We start from the raw sequence: 17,399 nt of genomic DNA on the forward strand, positions 1-17,399 counted from the left end.
ACCACATGGTGTTTTTTTTCTCGCATTAGCTCACAGACACTTCCTAAGTTTCATACGCGTTCAAAAGCTGCCTCTTGCTTCTAATACAATCGCTTGCCATTCACCTCCGGTTGCTGCTATTCTCCCACGCGCTCTGTTACAAATTGTTTTTCAAATGGAATAAAATGATGATTGAATTATTTTATTTTCACATGTCTGAACATTATCACCTAAATATTTAATCAGTGAAAGCATCATACCTATGTTAATATTTAGATTTTTACTGACATGAAGTTGCTCGTGGCACTCTTTTCCGCCTTAACAGGTTCCAAAACTGCCTTCGAAATCTAGTATGTGATGTCCTTTTCCACCTTGTAAGCTCTTTATCACAGTAGAGATGTTGTGAGTCTATCTGCGCTCTGTCGTTATTTTTACGAAAAGTGCTCAACGGAACTTAAATCTGTGCTTTCTCCCCCGCAAAACATTAACAATAAGCACTTGTCTACCTACAACCACTTTCAACCATTTCTTCCCACTCTATCTGTGTCTAAATCTAAATGTATTTACCATGAACAAAGAACTACCCGCCTGTGGAATTTTATGTCTCGAGGCTGTTTTCCAACTGGCTACAAGTTCAATGTAAACAAGTTTTTGATGAGCCATCCCATCAGACAATTATATTCTATATTTCTACCACCACCGATCATTACGTTGTGGTCTAACTAACACCTTACACACATTAACTTTTATCCTTGAGTGTCCTTCAGGCCTTTATAAGTGATGACTCACTTGTAAGAACACTTTGTTTGGAAGATTTATAAACTTATATATCCTACCCTAAATCGTATTTTTATACGACAAATGATTGATTATTCTTCAAGAGAATGGTAGTAGTTGTGTGTATCTAACGATAAGACGGTTGCTATGAATGCAATTCCCTGGTGGACTTATCTATTGTTATATGTTCCTTATAAATGACACACTTTCTGTCTAGTGAATAACTTAAAAGAGAAGGGTACTCAATTTCGTCTACGTTTCAACAACTATAATAAAGCGATTTATTCCCTAGTCACACTGCACTATAATCTACGAAACAATACCAGGGATAGTATTAAATTCATTCTATACAGACAGAGGTTTAAAGCCCAGGCAATATCAGAGGAAAAAGAAATCTATTGCATTTACAAATTCGCCACACACACTCAAATAAAAATGCAATCTTGGCAAACTGTTAAATTTGGTGGATAATTATTATGCAAAAACATTTCAGTCGAAAAAGAAATAGACAGGGAAAAACGAAAAAAAAAAATAAAGGAAAATTACATATTTTTTACATTGCTTCCGAATGTCCAATTAAAGACAAGGAAACAGAATATAACCTCAGCTGGGAGTTACTTGTCTCCGCACGCAACTTTTATGTTTTTTCTATTAGATGTCTGTCAGCAAAAGTTATGAGTCATGTGTTTGTTTCTCTGCCTCTGTCTGTCTGTCTGTCAGTCTGTCTGTCGGTCTATCTGTCTGTCTCTGTCTCTCTCTCTTTCTTACTCGCTCTCTCTATAACTATGTATGTGTGTGTTTATATGTGTATGCATATATAAATGTTTGTGCATATGTGTAATGTATCTCTCTTGCTCTCTTTCTCTTCTCTCTCTCTCTCTCTCTCTCTCTCTCTCTCTCTCTCTCTCTATATATATATATATATATATATATATATATCGAGGTAATTCTGGTTAAATACGACAGTTTCCTTTTTTAAAATTTTCTGTTGATTTTCTCGATCTGCTGAGCATTGCACACAAGTATTAAACAATACTGGAAGCACTATTAATAATAATAATAATAATAATAATAATAATATATATATATATATATATATATATATATATATATATATATATATACTGTAAACAATATTAATACTGTGTACTATATTTAATAAAAAAAAAATACAGCCCTTCTATATTTTTATAAAGTAATAGGGTTCGTGTGTTTCTGTCTGTGTGTACAGCTCTCCATCATCAACGAAATATAAAGGAGGTAAGAGGGTAGATCTCTCCTGGTAGAGAAACATTAGAACCCATTTTAGGATGTTTCTGTTAAAGGAGACATAAGAATCTTTGCCTAATTTCTTTATATACTAGTCTACAAACCACCCCCATATCGAATGACTTATGCTCATTTGCATATCACATTATATTAAATCTCTTTAACTAATTACCTCGACCTTATTACATATTGGAAATATTCTAATCATTTCAACTGTACTATTTAGAAAATCTATTTAACATTTAATTATTTAATATATTTTCATTTAATTTTATATTCGATTTATTTCACTTTACGTATATTATCAAAACAATTCATTGGCGAGGAAAGCTTTATGTTTTGGGATTGTATTGAAAATGTAATGGAAATTTCAATTTCGTTCCGTTTTAATCTTTTATATTTTACTTGCCAATATTATTGAAAGAATACAATTCAACTATCGTAATTTTATATAAATAAACAAAAACAAATATTTTAAAATAAAACTTTATTAAAAAAGAAATAATTTCATTTTTAAATGAAAAAAATCAATTTAGTAAAATAATTGTATTAAACACCCCCAGCCTTGTCAGCAAACCTGTAAACCTATAAAAGTTAACATTTCGAATGTAAACAGTGATTTTTCGATTTTGTTAGCGCTTGCCGCAATTAAAGACAATTAAAACGGAACTAACTTTATTTCCATTCTATTTTTTAAACAACCCCCAAAACATAACGCTCTCTTCCAGTTATAGCCAATTTTTTTTTAATTAAATAAAACAGGTCAAAATAAACAGATAAGCGCATTTTCTTTTACATTTTTCTTACAACCATTGTCATTTAACCAACTGCAGGATACCGTTACTTTTGTGGGGTTGTTTTGAAAATGGCACGGAGATTATAATTTCGTTCCAATTTAATCTTTCTGGTCGAGCCTATTTCGAAAGCCTGTCTTATCATAGATTTGAACTACAAATAATTTATTACATTTTGATTATTACTATCTTAAGACTTAAAGCTTATATTTATTTCATTTTTCTATTTATATATTGAATTAGTTATTTCCAGTCTTATTTAAACTTAGTGCTTTCTTTAAACCGGATGAACCTTTTATAAAAATATGAGTTTAACGTAAAGAACACGAACAAGGTTTTATTCAACTGAATTTCTTCCAGTTTACTAACAAAATATATAAATTTAAAAGAGATATAAATAATAAAATAAAAAGGTTATGTAATTTAAAAGAAATACACGTACTCACAAAAGCAGAACTTTTTTTACACATTTTTTTCTTTAAAACCATAACAATGAGACTAACAATTACCTAGATCTTAGTAATTATTTGTTTTAATAGAACTGTTTTAATTGTACTGTTTACTTAGTTAACCTAAGTTGGTATTACACTTATTTTACATTTACTTTTTTTTTTTAATTATTACTTTTAGACTGTGACGTTTACACCCGGAAGTAATGAGTCACACGTAGGTCGCTTTTATTCATTCCTTTTGGTCAAGATCAAAGTGTAGTATCTGTTCTTCAGATGCTGCACTTCATTTTCTTGTTCTCTTTCGGTGGAGGAGAAATCCTTCACGACTGAGACAATTTTTATTTTTGTACCTTTTCTCCACGTTAAAAAACGACCCTGGTGTCTAACTCTGTCCCGTGGGGAGGCATAGTAAATAGGTACAATATAATTGTTTATAATTGTACTATTCAGAAATATTATTTATAGTTCGTCTATTTCAGTTAGTATACATTTCCTTTACGCTTAATTAATTTACCATCATTAATATCGTAAACAATTCCGTTTAAAACCGAAATTATGCCACCCAAACGAAGTAGAAACGAAAGTGAGGAAGAAAGAATGGAAAGATTGGAAGCTAAGAGACTAAGAGTTGCTGCAATTCGCTCCAATGAAAACAATTCAGATAGAGAAAGACGTCTAGAACTTAACAGGATACGTCAAAGAGAAAGGAGAGCAAGACTGTCAGATTTGGAAAGAGAAACCCAACGTGAAGCTGACAGAACTAGACATGCTGTAAGATGAAATTCAAGAAAGGCAAAGATATGCACTGGAAAGAGAAGCAATATTACGATCGAATGAATTATATGAGGTAAGTAGACGTACACAAGGTCAGTTGAGAGTGGCTCAACGACATCAGAATGAATCGGAAACCCAACGAAGCTTTCGCCTATACCAAGGGCAACAACGAGAGGCTGCATGGAGAGAGAGTATGACTTTGCCCCAGCAATTGACAGAAAACGAGGCAGCTAGACAACGAATGACTGCTTTGAGACACCATGAAATAGAACACTGCAATAGAAAAGGATTGCTCTACAACAAAAATGACTCTCTCACTACAGTTGATATAGGAAAAATGGACAAAGTATGTCAACATTGCTCAGCTGTAAAATTTAAAGGAGAAACCCCTGGTTGTTGTTGTTCTTCTGGCAAAGTTGTGCTTGATAGCTTTCCACCACTGCCTCAGTTGCTTCAAGATTTGCTCTCCGGCAATGGTCCCATCTCTAAAGATTTTCTGCAAAATCTACGCAGTTATAACAATTGTTTTGCAATGACATCATTTGGTCACAAAATTGCGGCAGTACATGGGTGGAATCCTTCTTTTAGAATTCGAGGCCAGGTTTGCCACCAGATTGGGAGTCTTTTACCACCTGAAGATGAAACAGCAAAGTTTATTCAAGTCTACTTCTTGGATAGTCTGGAAGAGGAACTACATAATCGGGGACGTGACAGTAGACTCAATAGAGACATTCTCCAAAGTCTGACTGAATTTTTACATGAGAACAACAGCTTCATTTGTCAGCTGAAAACAACAAAGGAGAGGATTGAAGAAGAACACTTGGTAGAACATAAAGTTGTCATAAGGGAAGACCGAAGGCCGCAAGAAGAGCATCCACGGCGATTCAATGCTCCAACAACAACGTATGAGATTGGAATATTAATGGAGAATGAACCAACAGCTAACCGGGATATTGTCTTGCGTTTTAGAAATGATACATTAAAATGGATCTCCGAACTACATCCCCTCTACGATACTTTAATGCACCCGTTAATGTACCCCTATGGTTCTCCATCTTACAACATCTACATGAAGGCATCCAATGGGCGAAAAGTTACCCAACAGCAATTTTATTCGTACCATTTAATGACTCGGCCTGGAAACTATTTTCTCTGGTACCGAAGGCTATTTCAACAATGGCTGGTGGATGTGTACTGCAAGATTGAAACAGAACGTTTACAGTTCCTGAGGCGTGAGCAACAGACCCTGAGAGCTGACAATTATAGCAACTTGAGAGATTCAATTCTTAGGGAGGATGGGAATCCAGAACAGTTTGGTCAACGAGTTGTTCTTCCGGCAACTTATACAGGAGGCCCTCGATACATGTTTGAGCGTCAAAGTGATGCCATGGCATATGTTCGGCGAATGGGCCGAGCCGACCTCTTCATCACGTTCACAACAAATCCAAAGTGGACAGAAATTACAGAAAATTGTCTTCAAGGGCAAGACCCTCAGGATCGTCCAGATATTGTTGCCAGGGTTTTCAGGCAGAAGCTAAAAAAGTTACTTGAATTTATTAAAAAGGGAGGATTTGGCAGGTTGAGGGCTTTCCTGTACAGTATTGAATATCAAAAAAGAGGACTGCCGCATGCACACATCCTCACCTGGCAGGCCCCAGAGGACAAACTTCTACCAGAAAAAATGGATCTCTGCATATCTGCAGAGATCCCTGACAAAGAGGAAGATCCTGATCTTCATGCTAAAGTGATGGCACATATGGTGCATGGACCTTGTGGACCATTTAATCCAAATTGTCCATGTACGATTGACAACAAATGTTCCAAAAAATACCCAAAAGAATTTCTTCAGTGTACCGAGCAAGGCCAAGACTCTTACCCCAAGTACAGGCGAAGAAAACCAGAAGATGGAGGCCAGACTGGTACAATAAGGATGAAGAGAAATGGTCGGTGTGTTAATCAAGAAATAACAAACCAGTGGATTGTTCCGTACAACAAGGTCCTCCTTCAGCAGTTCAACGCTCACATTAACGTAGAAATTTGCAGCTCGATCCAAAGCATCAAATATGTCCTCAAATACGTGAATAAAGGATGTGATCAAGCAGTGTTTGAACTACAAAGAACTGATGGAGCAGCTAACCAACAAGGCCAAGTACAAAGTCACATTGTGGATGAGATCCAGCAGTTCCAGAATGCAAGGTATGTTGCCAGTTCAGAGGCGGCCTGGAGGATATTGGAACATCCCATCCATGAACATTTCCCCCCAATTGTACAACTTTCTGTTCATCTTGAAAATGGGCAGCATGTCATGTTCTCAGCTGATACTGCTCTGGAACGAGCCCAAGGTCCACCGCCTGCCACAACTTTGACAGCATTTTTTCAACTCTGCCATGAGGATGACTTTGCAAGGGGTCTCAAATACGTAGAAGTCCCTGAGTTTTACACTTGGAACAAATCGACAAAGAAATGGATGAGAAGAATGCGTGGGGTACAAGTTGAAGGTACTGAAAATGATGATGTATGGAAGGCACCATGCATTGGGAGAATCTACACGATTAGTCCAAAAGCAGGGGAGTGTTATTTCTTACGCCTGTTGCTCAATGAGGTTGCTGGTCCAACTTCATTTCAAAATTTGCGAGCATACAATGGTCAGGTGTTTGAAACATACAGAGCAGCGTGCCTTGCTCGAGGCCTTCTAGAAAATGACCATCACTTGCATCAAGCAGTAGGAGAGGCAAGTGCCACTCAATCACCTTCAAATTTGCGAAGCCTATTTGTGATAATTTTAACAGCCTGTGAGCCAAGAAATCCTCTTGAGATCTGGATGGCTTTTCGTGATGTAATATCTGAAGACATTCTTCACAGATACAGGCAAGAATTTAACAATCCAGAAGCAGATTTTAATGAGGACATCTACAATAAAACTCTTTGTCTAATTGAAGAAAAAGTTCTCCTTATGTGCGGTCAACCATTGGCAAGCTATGGATTACCTGCACCAACGCAAGGGAGAGATGAAAGACTCGCGAGAGAGTATCAACGTGAAGTTACTTATAATCTTGAAGAACTTTCCCTACAAGCAAAAAATATGCAAGAAAAACTGACCGATTCTCAAAGAGAAGTTTACAATTCATTCATGGCAATGTTGGAAGCACAAGGTGAAATGAACAAAAACATGATGTTTCTTGATGCTCCAGGTGGTACGGGCAAGACTTTTGTAATCAATTTGATCCTTGCAAAGATTAGATCCATGAGAAAGATTGTGCTTGCAACAGCATCCAGTGGCATTGCTGCTACTCTACTACAAGGTGGCCGCACTCTTCACAGCACTTTTAAAGTACCCTTGGATACTCATCGAATGGATCAGCCAGTTTGCAAAATTACTGGTAACTCAGCCTTGGCAAATGTAATTAGAGACACCTGTGCAATCATTGTAGACGAAGCCCCAATGACGCACAAGAGTGCTTATGAAGCAATTGACCGAACACTGCAAGACATCACAGGAAACAAGAATCCCATGGGTGGCATTCCAACCTTATTTTGCGGTGATTTCCGTCAAATCCTCCCAGTGGTTAAAAATGGCACAAGGGCTAACATTGTCAATGCAAGTTTGAAACAATCCTATCTCTGGAGGCACGTTATAGTGAAGAGACTGACTACTAATATGAGAGCCTATATCTCTGATAACACAGCTACAGCAGACTTCTCAAAATTGATTCTCCAAATCGGTAATGGTCAGTTTCCTATCACTTCTTCACCTGACACAATTAAGATTCCAACTGCGCTTGGTAAATGTGTCGGTAATCAGAAGCAACTGAAAGACAAAGTGTACCCAGACCTGCAAAACAATGGAAAATCACCGGATTGGCTTGCTGAGAGGGCTATTATTTCGCCATTAAACAGCAATGTGAATCATTTGAACAATTCAATAATGAATGAATTTCCAGGAGACACAAAGCAATACAAGTCAGTTGATTCGGCTACTAATGAATATGAAGCTGTTCACTACCCTGTGGAGTTTTTAAACTCTTTGGAGATATCTGGAATGCCTCCACACATTTTAAATCTCAAAATTGGATCACCAATCATGATTCTTCGATCCTTGGAACCGCCAAAAACAACAAACGGAACCAGATGTGTTATCACCAGATTGCACACCAATGTACTTGAGGCCACCATTTCCTGTGGTCCCTACAAAGGCGAAACCGTTCTACTGCCAAGAATCCCCTTAGTTCCATCGGACTCAGAACTTCCATTTAAATTCCGGAGACTCCAATTTCCTGTGAAGGTGTGTTTTGCAATGAGCATAAACAAAAGTCAAGGTCAGACATTTAACACCATTGGCGTAGACTTAACATCAGACTGCTTCAGTCACGGTATGTTCTACGTCTCCATCAGCCGGACAGGAAGTTCAGAAAAACTCTACATTCTGGCTCCAAATCAAAGCAGCAGAAATGTAGTTTACCCTGAGGCTCTTCAGTGAAAAGTTCGAGAAATGGATATGAGGAAAAACTGACATGATCTGATTGTGGTAAGTTTTTAGTATTGAATGTGCAAGATAAAATTTAAGCAAGAGTTGAAAATTACTTCAATGAAAAATTTACTATGTAACATCAAGTAACCTTCCTTTTTGATGAAAATGTTTTGTGAAGTTCCTGATTGAATTTCAGTCACTACAAGAGGTAGTTAAAATGTTAATCACCTTATGCAATCGTTGCTCTTACAACATCAACTTACTGGAAAGGTGCCCACAGATTTTGGTACCCGAGTGCGCAACAAAGCTCCGTGCGAAGCACGGGTATCTTTGCTAGTACATATATAAAATAACTTTCATCACCGGTATTAATATATCTCCGCAATTATATAAAAGCATCTTTGTCTGTGTTTGTGTCTGTGTGTGTGCGTGTGAGTTCGTTCCATATGGATTCGAAATCTGCTGGGCCGATTTTTACAAAATTTCACACGACGAAGTACTTCAGTTTTAACTAGTAATTTTTTTGTCCGTAAGCCCGCTTTACACACACACACACACACACACACACACACACACACACACACACACACACACACACACACACACACACACACACACACACGCACGCACGCACGCGCACACACACACACACACACACATAGCAAGATACACAAATAATAATTCGTTATAAATAGTAACATTAACAACTAGAAATAAAATAGGTTTAAGGTTCCCAAAACTAGGAATATCTGCAATGAGCGGCGGGACAGTGCTTAGAGTACCGAGAAAAAAAAATCAATTATAAAAGTTATATTCTCTTTGTAAACTACTAAAATTTACAATTTCTAATTACTCTACTTATATATATATATATATATATATATATATATATATATATATATATATATATGTATATATATATATTAATTTTATTTATACAAACATTAATGGCTACATATGTGCATACATGTTTCTGTAATCACCCACGTTGGGGGATTACGTCTTCAGGCCAAGAATTACCGTCGAAAGTGATATTTCCACCAAATACATTTTCCTATTTCGTTTATCAAGTTAGAATGCAACCTGGGTGGTAGTCATAAAAACGGTCAGAGGATAAGTGAGGTCTTTGAAGATAATAAACATCTTTTTCATTTCCCTTTCCTCCATCTAACCTAATTTTTGGTTTTTATGGCATAAGGTACTTGAGAATTTCGTTTTTTTTGTCTTGGAGTCTGTAAGTTAAGAACCTTAGCTATGGTCAACTAAGTACTGACCGATGCCTTTTAATCTACATCCACCCACCGGTCAGTACTTAGTTGACCATAGCTAAGTTTCTTAACTTACAGACTCCAAGACAAAAAAAAACTAAATTCTCAAGTACCTTTCATCAAACGCGTTGTTTCTCTTTGGGGAATTTTGAATTTTTTCTCCCGCTTTTTTTTTCTCCCTCGTTGTGCCAACATTTTTTTAATCGTTTTTTAAACGTAAATAAATTTAATTAATGTCCCCGTACGTTGGCACATTAAATAAGTTCCCCAATAGAACTCTTTATTTTCGTTACAATATTATTTAGATTGCTATCGATTTACTCCTGAAGAGATGATAGCCGAAAGAGCTCTCGAGAAACTTCCGCCTAGTATTTTATTTAAAACCATATATATATATATATAATATATATATATATATATATATATATATATATATATATATATATATATGTATGTATTGGCATTTGAACTGATTGGAGGATCCTACCAAGCCCCAAAGGAAAAGAAAAAGAAAACGATAACAGCAACAATCACTCCTCATGATAATCGGGCGAACCGATAGAAAGCGATTGAGAATGATATATAGCTGAACAAAACGTTTGGGCGCTATTCTATACATATCGCCAGCTGAATTAAAAAAGACCGCTCGGCGAATGGTAAAGATATCTAGAAAAATCGGAAAAAAGAATAACTCTGCCGTGTTCAATCAATCAATCAATCAATCAATCAATCAATATATATATCTATATCTATATAATTCAGCTAGTACATATATATATATATATATATATATATATATATATATATATATATTAGCTGAATTACCCGGCGTTGCCAGGTTATATTTGATATATTTAAATATTCTGTTCTCATACATAATTATCTTAGGGATTAAACGCAACATTAATTCATAATGGCTTCTTTGTCCACCTCCCCTTATGAGGTAGGAGAAGTAGGTGTGTTTTATTTCATAGAGGGTTCGCCAGTAGCCTTAATGCCGTGTTCTAGTTAAATATTTTATACTTTAGTCCTTCTTCTTTCAAAATATGATATAAGAATTGCAGATATTATTTTAAATCAGTGCATATCTGAAAACTGTATAATACCATTTTGTTTTAACTATTTAATGCACAATATATATGAAAGTTACATTAGAAATGTATTCGGTTGATTAAATAATACAAAATTAGTTTCAAGCAGTGCATATCTGAATGCTGGTAAATGTATCTGTTGCATTAATTTTGAAGAACCTTTACAAAAACATCATTTTGGGCGTGACTTCTAACAGGTGTGTAAATGAGTTTTTCATGGCTTCAAACGCGTGTGCAACCAACATACAACTGGTCATGAGAAAAGCAAGGTGACTGAAGATTAAGACCAACAACTTTATTTATAGACATGGCAAAACTAATTTTCATTGGGAACTGTAAACGCTTGAACTGAAATGACATGTCAAAAGGAATATGGGGAATCCGAGGAATTAACACAGTTTCACCTTTATATTTTCCAGTTATTAGAATGGCTGTCAAAACATTAGCTTTGAAAGATTTTATTGTTAACCGTGTTCCATTACACAGTTTAGTTGGATTGAGATTTCTTAATAATATAACTGGACCCCCTTCCTTCAATGTCAGGTTATGATGTAGGATTCCACGCGGTTGTGGTGAATCCCACAGGAAATTCTACTGTATGATCTTTATTAATAACACAATAAAATTAATTGATAACTCTTGTTAAGCATTATAATTGATCATAACTGCAACATCATTTCTAGGGGCCAAGATTGTTCTTTCACGAAGCCATCCAACATTGCAGAAATTTTAAGTAATATCTGGAAAAAACCTTAGTCATCAGGTGACCAATTGAATTTATTGTCTGGCCACATGGTAATTTGTGCAATTGAAGATCACTATTCAGTATTATTGAACCAGTCTCAATAAAACGGAGGTGATTTCAGAAAAGTTCTGCAGACTGATCATCAAATAAATGTGTCCTTATAAGAATATTCTCTCGACTGAAAACCAAAAACGCGGTTATCGCGTAGTAGCAGAAGTTCCAGATTTTCATATCACATTTTAAATGGAAAGAAAGAATTCGAGACCGAATCAAACGTTCGGTTCCCAAGGACAGCAGCATTTTGTTTGATATATAAACCACTATACAAACAGACTATAACGTTTTGTTAGACCTAGTTTTTACCATTCTAGGGAAAAATTATAGTAATATTATAATTGAATTTTAATAATGTAAAGTTTTGGTGTAGAATGATTTTAGAATACGACGTAAAAAGAATAGAATTATACTTACAATATTGTAATGACTTGGCAACTGCCGCATGGCATTTCTATCGTCACAAAGTGGCTGAACATAAACTTTATAAAATTTATTGTTTTTGAGTAAATTCAAATTTTATTGAATTTCGTTTAAAATCACGTCCAGGAGAACTTTTTATGCTTGACGTATTGCTTTTATGTCAATCTTTGATTGGTTGATTTCAGTTTAGATGTGAGTTTTGGAATGTAAATGTCGACTTTTATGGGTTTTCGGGTATGCTGACAACGATTATTACAGTTAATATTGGGACTGATTACCAGATATGAAAACAAAACAGAACCAATTTTATGACCCATTACGCCTAACAATTGTGTTCCATAATTCTTAATAAATAATAAGTTAAGTAGTTAAAGAGTAAATCCTGTACCTAATGTTTATACATAATATTAAACTGAATTTCTAAAAGAATTCCTAATGCTGCAATAGTTTAAGTTATAAATTTATTACACTTTTTACTAGAATGTCTTTTTCTTTTTCCAGTTTTAACAACTAGCCCTTTTACTTTTCTAAGTTTAGTCTTAACCATATTACTTTTCATGCTGGATTTTTCTATGTAATCCATGATTTCTCCAGGCTTTGCGTTGAAATAATATTTTCTTTGTGTTCAATATCATATGCATTGTCAATAATCCATAAACCATTATTACCAACTTTTTAAATTGACTAAATAAAAAATAAAATAAAAGACGTAATTAAGTAAATAAACAAAGAAGAGACAAAAAGAGAGAAACATAATTAACTGGCGACAGCATAAGCGAATAATTATCAACCCTAGCACGGCAAAAAAGAGAGAAACAGAATTAACGGGGGGGGGACGCCGTAAGCGAACCCTAGCACGGCAAAGAGCATCACTTTTGTTAACTTTCTTTTTATAACCCAAATAAGATGACATGCGAGCGACATTCCCGCTATGATTTATGAAGGTGTCGACGACGAAAAAGTTGCTATGATAACCAACAGCCAATCAGAGGAAACCGCCTCTCATGTTCCTTACTTATTCTGAAGACTTTTGAAGACCAGTAATTTATTATAATTTTTTGTTTTCATGAACAAAAATTGAACATTTTTATTTAAAAATATAGCTGAGAAAGTGAACTATAAACTGTAAAAATTGTTTGAAATTTAGTCGAAAAATGTATGAGCGGTGAAGCTTTAAAGCAGTTCTGAATGAGTAAAAATAACACTTAACCATATTCAAACACTACAGTGTTTGAATGATACGGAGATATATTAAAGAAGTTCACATTACAAAAGACAGCAAACTAAATTGACTTCGACACAATTATACTAAGAAATTTATATATTTCTAAATAAAGGTCCATAAAAAGGCAGACTATATAATTAAATTCGAGATCTCTAGATGTAGAAAGAAAATGACATTGTTGTGTTAACATCATCTAAGAAATAAGCACGTGTACAAACAACACCAGAAACATCTAAAAGAATTACTTGATGAAAAGCTGAAAAGCGCCTTTAATCTCCTCATAATATGATGGCGTTCTATTAATATATTTTCCCCAGAACTAATTTTCTCATTTTATTGTTTTGTGTTTGTCATTTTGACGGTTACACTTAGCTGTTTTCCTCTCTTATCTACATTGTCACATCCGAAATCTCACAAAAGAGTAAAATTCAATTTCGTATTACGATTTGAAATATACTTGTTAGTTGTCTGTCTGCCATTTCGTACATTTTATATCAGATTTTTATTCTCCGAATATCTATCTCCTAATCAAAGTCTATTATTCGTTGGCAGCACTCGATAAGGTTTCGATGTAGGCGGGTGAAATGGAGATATATTCATATTTAATCAGGAATAACAGCCCGTTTACGTTGCGACATTATGTACCATTCTTTACCATTCCCCAATATGCGGAAGATGTTGCAGCGACAATGAATCGAAATGAATATTTTTACAGCTTTGTTGCAGTAGAATGTCGACGTCATCTTAGTACACTTCAGTTTACAGGTGCACCCACTTTTTCAGCTCTACACAAAGGAGAGCAAAATGCTTAACAACCGGTCACTTTGATTGCAAGTTTATCTCTCCTCTGCATCAATAGTGAACATGTTTTTTTTTATAACCCGATAGTTTACAGAAGAGAGTGACTTGCTGTTTCTGTTCTGTGGGGCGCATCTGAAACGGCTATTATGACCTGGACATGGCAACCAGATCCCCGGGTCTTATAATAAAACAACAGAAACTCCCCTTTTTGATCAAGGGGTTAATATGTCGTCTTTTACTTCTGCTTCATGCGCCTTTTCTTCGAATTCTCGTTGTCATTAGTAGCAGAATTTTAATCTTCATTAATTCTATCCTAAGAACTAATTATCTGGGCTGAGACTTTTAGTACTGGAATTGTACAATAAACGAACAACATATACTTTTATAAATATAGAAATGTATTTTAATGTCGAAGGAGCATTTAAATAATTCGGAAACTTGGGCCGACAAACTTGCGTTCGCCACTAATAGCGTCCAGGTTCTAACTGAATAAAAAATCTTATCGAAAACGACGATTGACGAAAATGATAAATAACGGAAGAGAGAGAGAGAGAGAGAGATAGAGAGAGAGAGAGAGAGAGAGAGAGAAAGAGAGAGAGAGAGAGAGTGTGTGTGTGTGAAAGAGAGAGAGAGAGAGAGTGTGTGTGTGTGTGTGAGAGAGAGAGAGAGAGAGAGAGAGAGAGAGAGAGAGAGAGAGAGAGAGAGAGAGAGAGAGAGAGAGAGAGAGAGAGTTACAGTTACAATTCAAACCTCTTTTGGACCCCGACGCTGTTTAGCACAGGCGAAAAGGAACAAACAAAAGTAAATAAACCCGACTCGGCTTTTCTTTTTTTGATACAAGTCATTTATTACTGTTTATCTTTCTCCGCGTTTCGACACTAGCTTTAAAACTCTCGCCCAACGTACGCTTTTCTCCGACCTTGACAAATATTTGATTAGACAAACATTTCTCGTCTTCGACTTTACATGTCTATTTGCTTCGACGCACATTTCTTTTTTCTCTGGCAACGTAATGCCCTTTTGTTTCTTTTTCTTGCCGCGCCAGCTCTCGCATAGTCCTAATTTGCATATGTAAATTTTTCGGCTTCTGCTGCTAATATCCTCGCAAGCTAGCTATTTTACGGCTCCTGCTGATATTTTCACAAGCGCTTATACGCGTTCTGTTACAACGGCGCACTAGGCTAAGCATGCTACGTAAGTTGTTTTTGGCTCCAACTACTATTACACTGTGTATGATTTTGTTTAAATCCAACTTTATATAATAATCCACGTATGTTACAAATCCGGAAGAAGACAATTGTTTGTTTTTAGGTTGAAAAACATTTATACCTAGCAAGACCTGGTGAAAAATTGCAATATTTTTTCAATTTATATCGTTTGCTGTTAATGATAGTATTTTTATTGTAAATAGTAATATGTCAGAGTCAATACTATTAAAAATACTTGCTATTTTTCGTAAAGATAGTCTCGCCTCAAAAACCGCACGAAAACATATAAAATATCAGCAACATCGCCCAATTCCAGGAAAAATGATTGTGAAATATCTGAGAAGATTGAAAGTTTGAGGACATCCAAACTTTACTAGAACGGAGTGTACAAGAATGCTGCAAAGGTTTGTTGTCATATAGCTTTCAGGGAAAACCACTAATAGAACGGAATGGAGAGTGTTCGAAATGCTGTGATAATTGCTGTTACTCATACGTTACATAAAAACAATTGTCTAAATATTCGTAAAATCATCAACAATACTTATATGTTTATTCTTTCTCCCTTTATTAAAAACTAGCCTGGGTGCCCGGCGTTGCCCGGCGTTGCTCGGGTGTTTAGAGGTGTATGTTAAGCAAAAAAAAAATGGTAGTAGGCAGGCAGTGTTATGAAATAGGTAGAACAGAATAAATTATCTATCTATTGATTTAGCTATCTGTTCATCTCGATCTATCTATTTAACTGGAGAGGTGGACAAGAGACGGATATGATGAATATTTATAAAACCTGTCAAAATATAACAAAGCTAGATCATAGACAAGTTTACCGGAAGGTCTGGTCAACTGATCGGATCTACGTGTGAGTCACGTGATCAGGTTAGCTGGAGATCAGAGTAGGAACTTGGTATTGAAGCAGAGCGGCTGAGCTTTACGGTTATCTCTCCTCCCCTCTAAGGGAGGGAGTGACGTGTCTCTCAATGTAGACTATTAAAACCACAAGCAAAGAAACTCACTTTCAATTTTCATCTGCGCGACATCCTGGAAAGTGAAATAAAAACTAATATGAAAACCAATCATCGTTCTTGGAGTGAATTTCTTTCGTCCAAAAGCTTCCAGTCCCCTCCAAAAACAAGATGAAGTTAGGATGGACCAGGTCAGTGAGCAGAGAAGATAAAGGTATGTCGAACATACACATATGACCAACACACGCACGTATATGAACATTAGACGATCACAAAACATAAAATGGGTTCAGAAAATGAAGAGCCACTAGTAGACATTTAGTAATACATTTAGGACACGTCACAAACAAACACAAAACGTATACATCCGTTTACATGGGTGCCGTTCATGTAAGATAACGTAATAGCAGGCTCGAATCCGTAGCACGTAGGAGGAAAAACGCGAAAAAAAACCCCAAAAAACGTGACGTCTTGCCGTTGCATCCATCGCAAAGCCGAAACATGAAAACGATACCTATTTCGTGAAAATTCGGCACCTCTGTCGAAAGTTTTAGACAAACATGCATGCACATATACATGCATACATACATACATGCATATATTTAAACAGACAAGTGAGACTTGTGTAATAGATTATAGCAATTTAATCATTCTTAAAACAATTAACATTATTTTATCTTATTACCGTAAAAAAATAGTCAGTTGAAATGTCCTTAAACCAAGAAAACGATTGTCAGTTTTTTAAATATATTTTTATATATTTAAAAATCTTCTGCTTTAATTGAAGGGACGGCTTAATTTTATTTGGGAACAATTCCTTTTAAAATTGTTATATAGGGGTTTCATTGAGAGAGTTTATTAAGAGAGAGTCTTATTAAAAGTTTGTCGTTGTGTCTTGGAGAAAGAGTCTTTTATTAAGAGGGATGTTGTGAGAGAGATTGTTCATGTTATGACGATTCATATTTATTAAAAGTTCATTACTTAGACGTGTAGAAGAAGAAAGCGCTTTGAGTGAGGAGATAGTGTTCAGACAGTCTTAGTGTAGATATGAGATGTAGATTCACATTGTGGATATGAGGTGTCGAGACGTGTATGTAATGACATTTTATAAT

At 35.6% G+C, this 17,399-nt stretch overlaps 1 long non-coding RNA gene across 1 annotated transcript in view; it reads right to left on the reverse strand.

Annotated features, from left to right (window-relative positions):
* The window catches only part of LOC145286492 (uncharacterized), a 318,198-nt gene extending 306,078 nt beyond the window's left edge, over positions 1 to 12,120 (reverse strand). Inside the window, exon 1 of the long non-coding RNA XR_013869161.1 lies at positions 12,089 to 12,120. This is a non-coding gene — a long non-coding RNA (uncharacterized LOC145286492). The remainder of the gene's footprint in view (positions 1 to 12,088) is intronic.
* Between the last annotated feature and the right edge of the window lie 5,279 nt (positions 12,121 to 17,399).

Source organism: Euprymna scolopes, chromosome 10 (assembly GCF_053919585.1).
Source record: "Euprymna scolopes isolate OS-2025 chromosome 10, ASM5391958v1, whole genome shotgun sequence".
Taxonomy (NCBI): Eukaryota; Metazoa; Mollusca; class Cephalopoda; order Sepiida; family Sepiolidae; genus Euprymna; species Euprymna scolopes.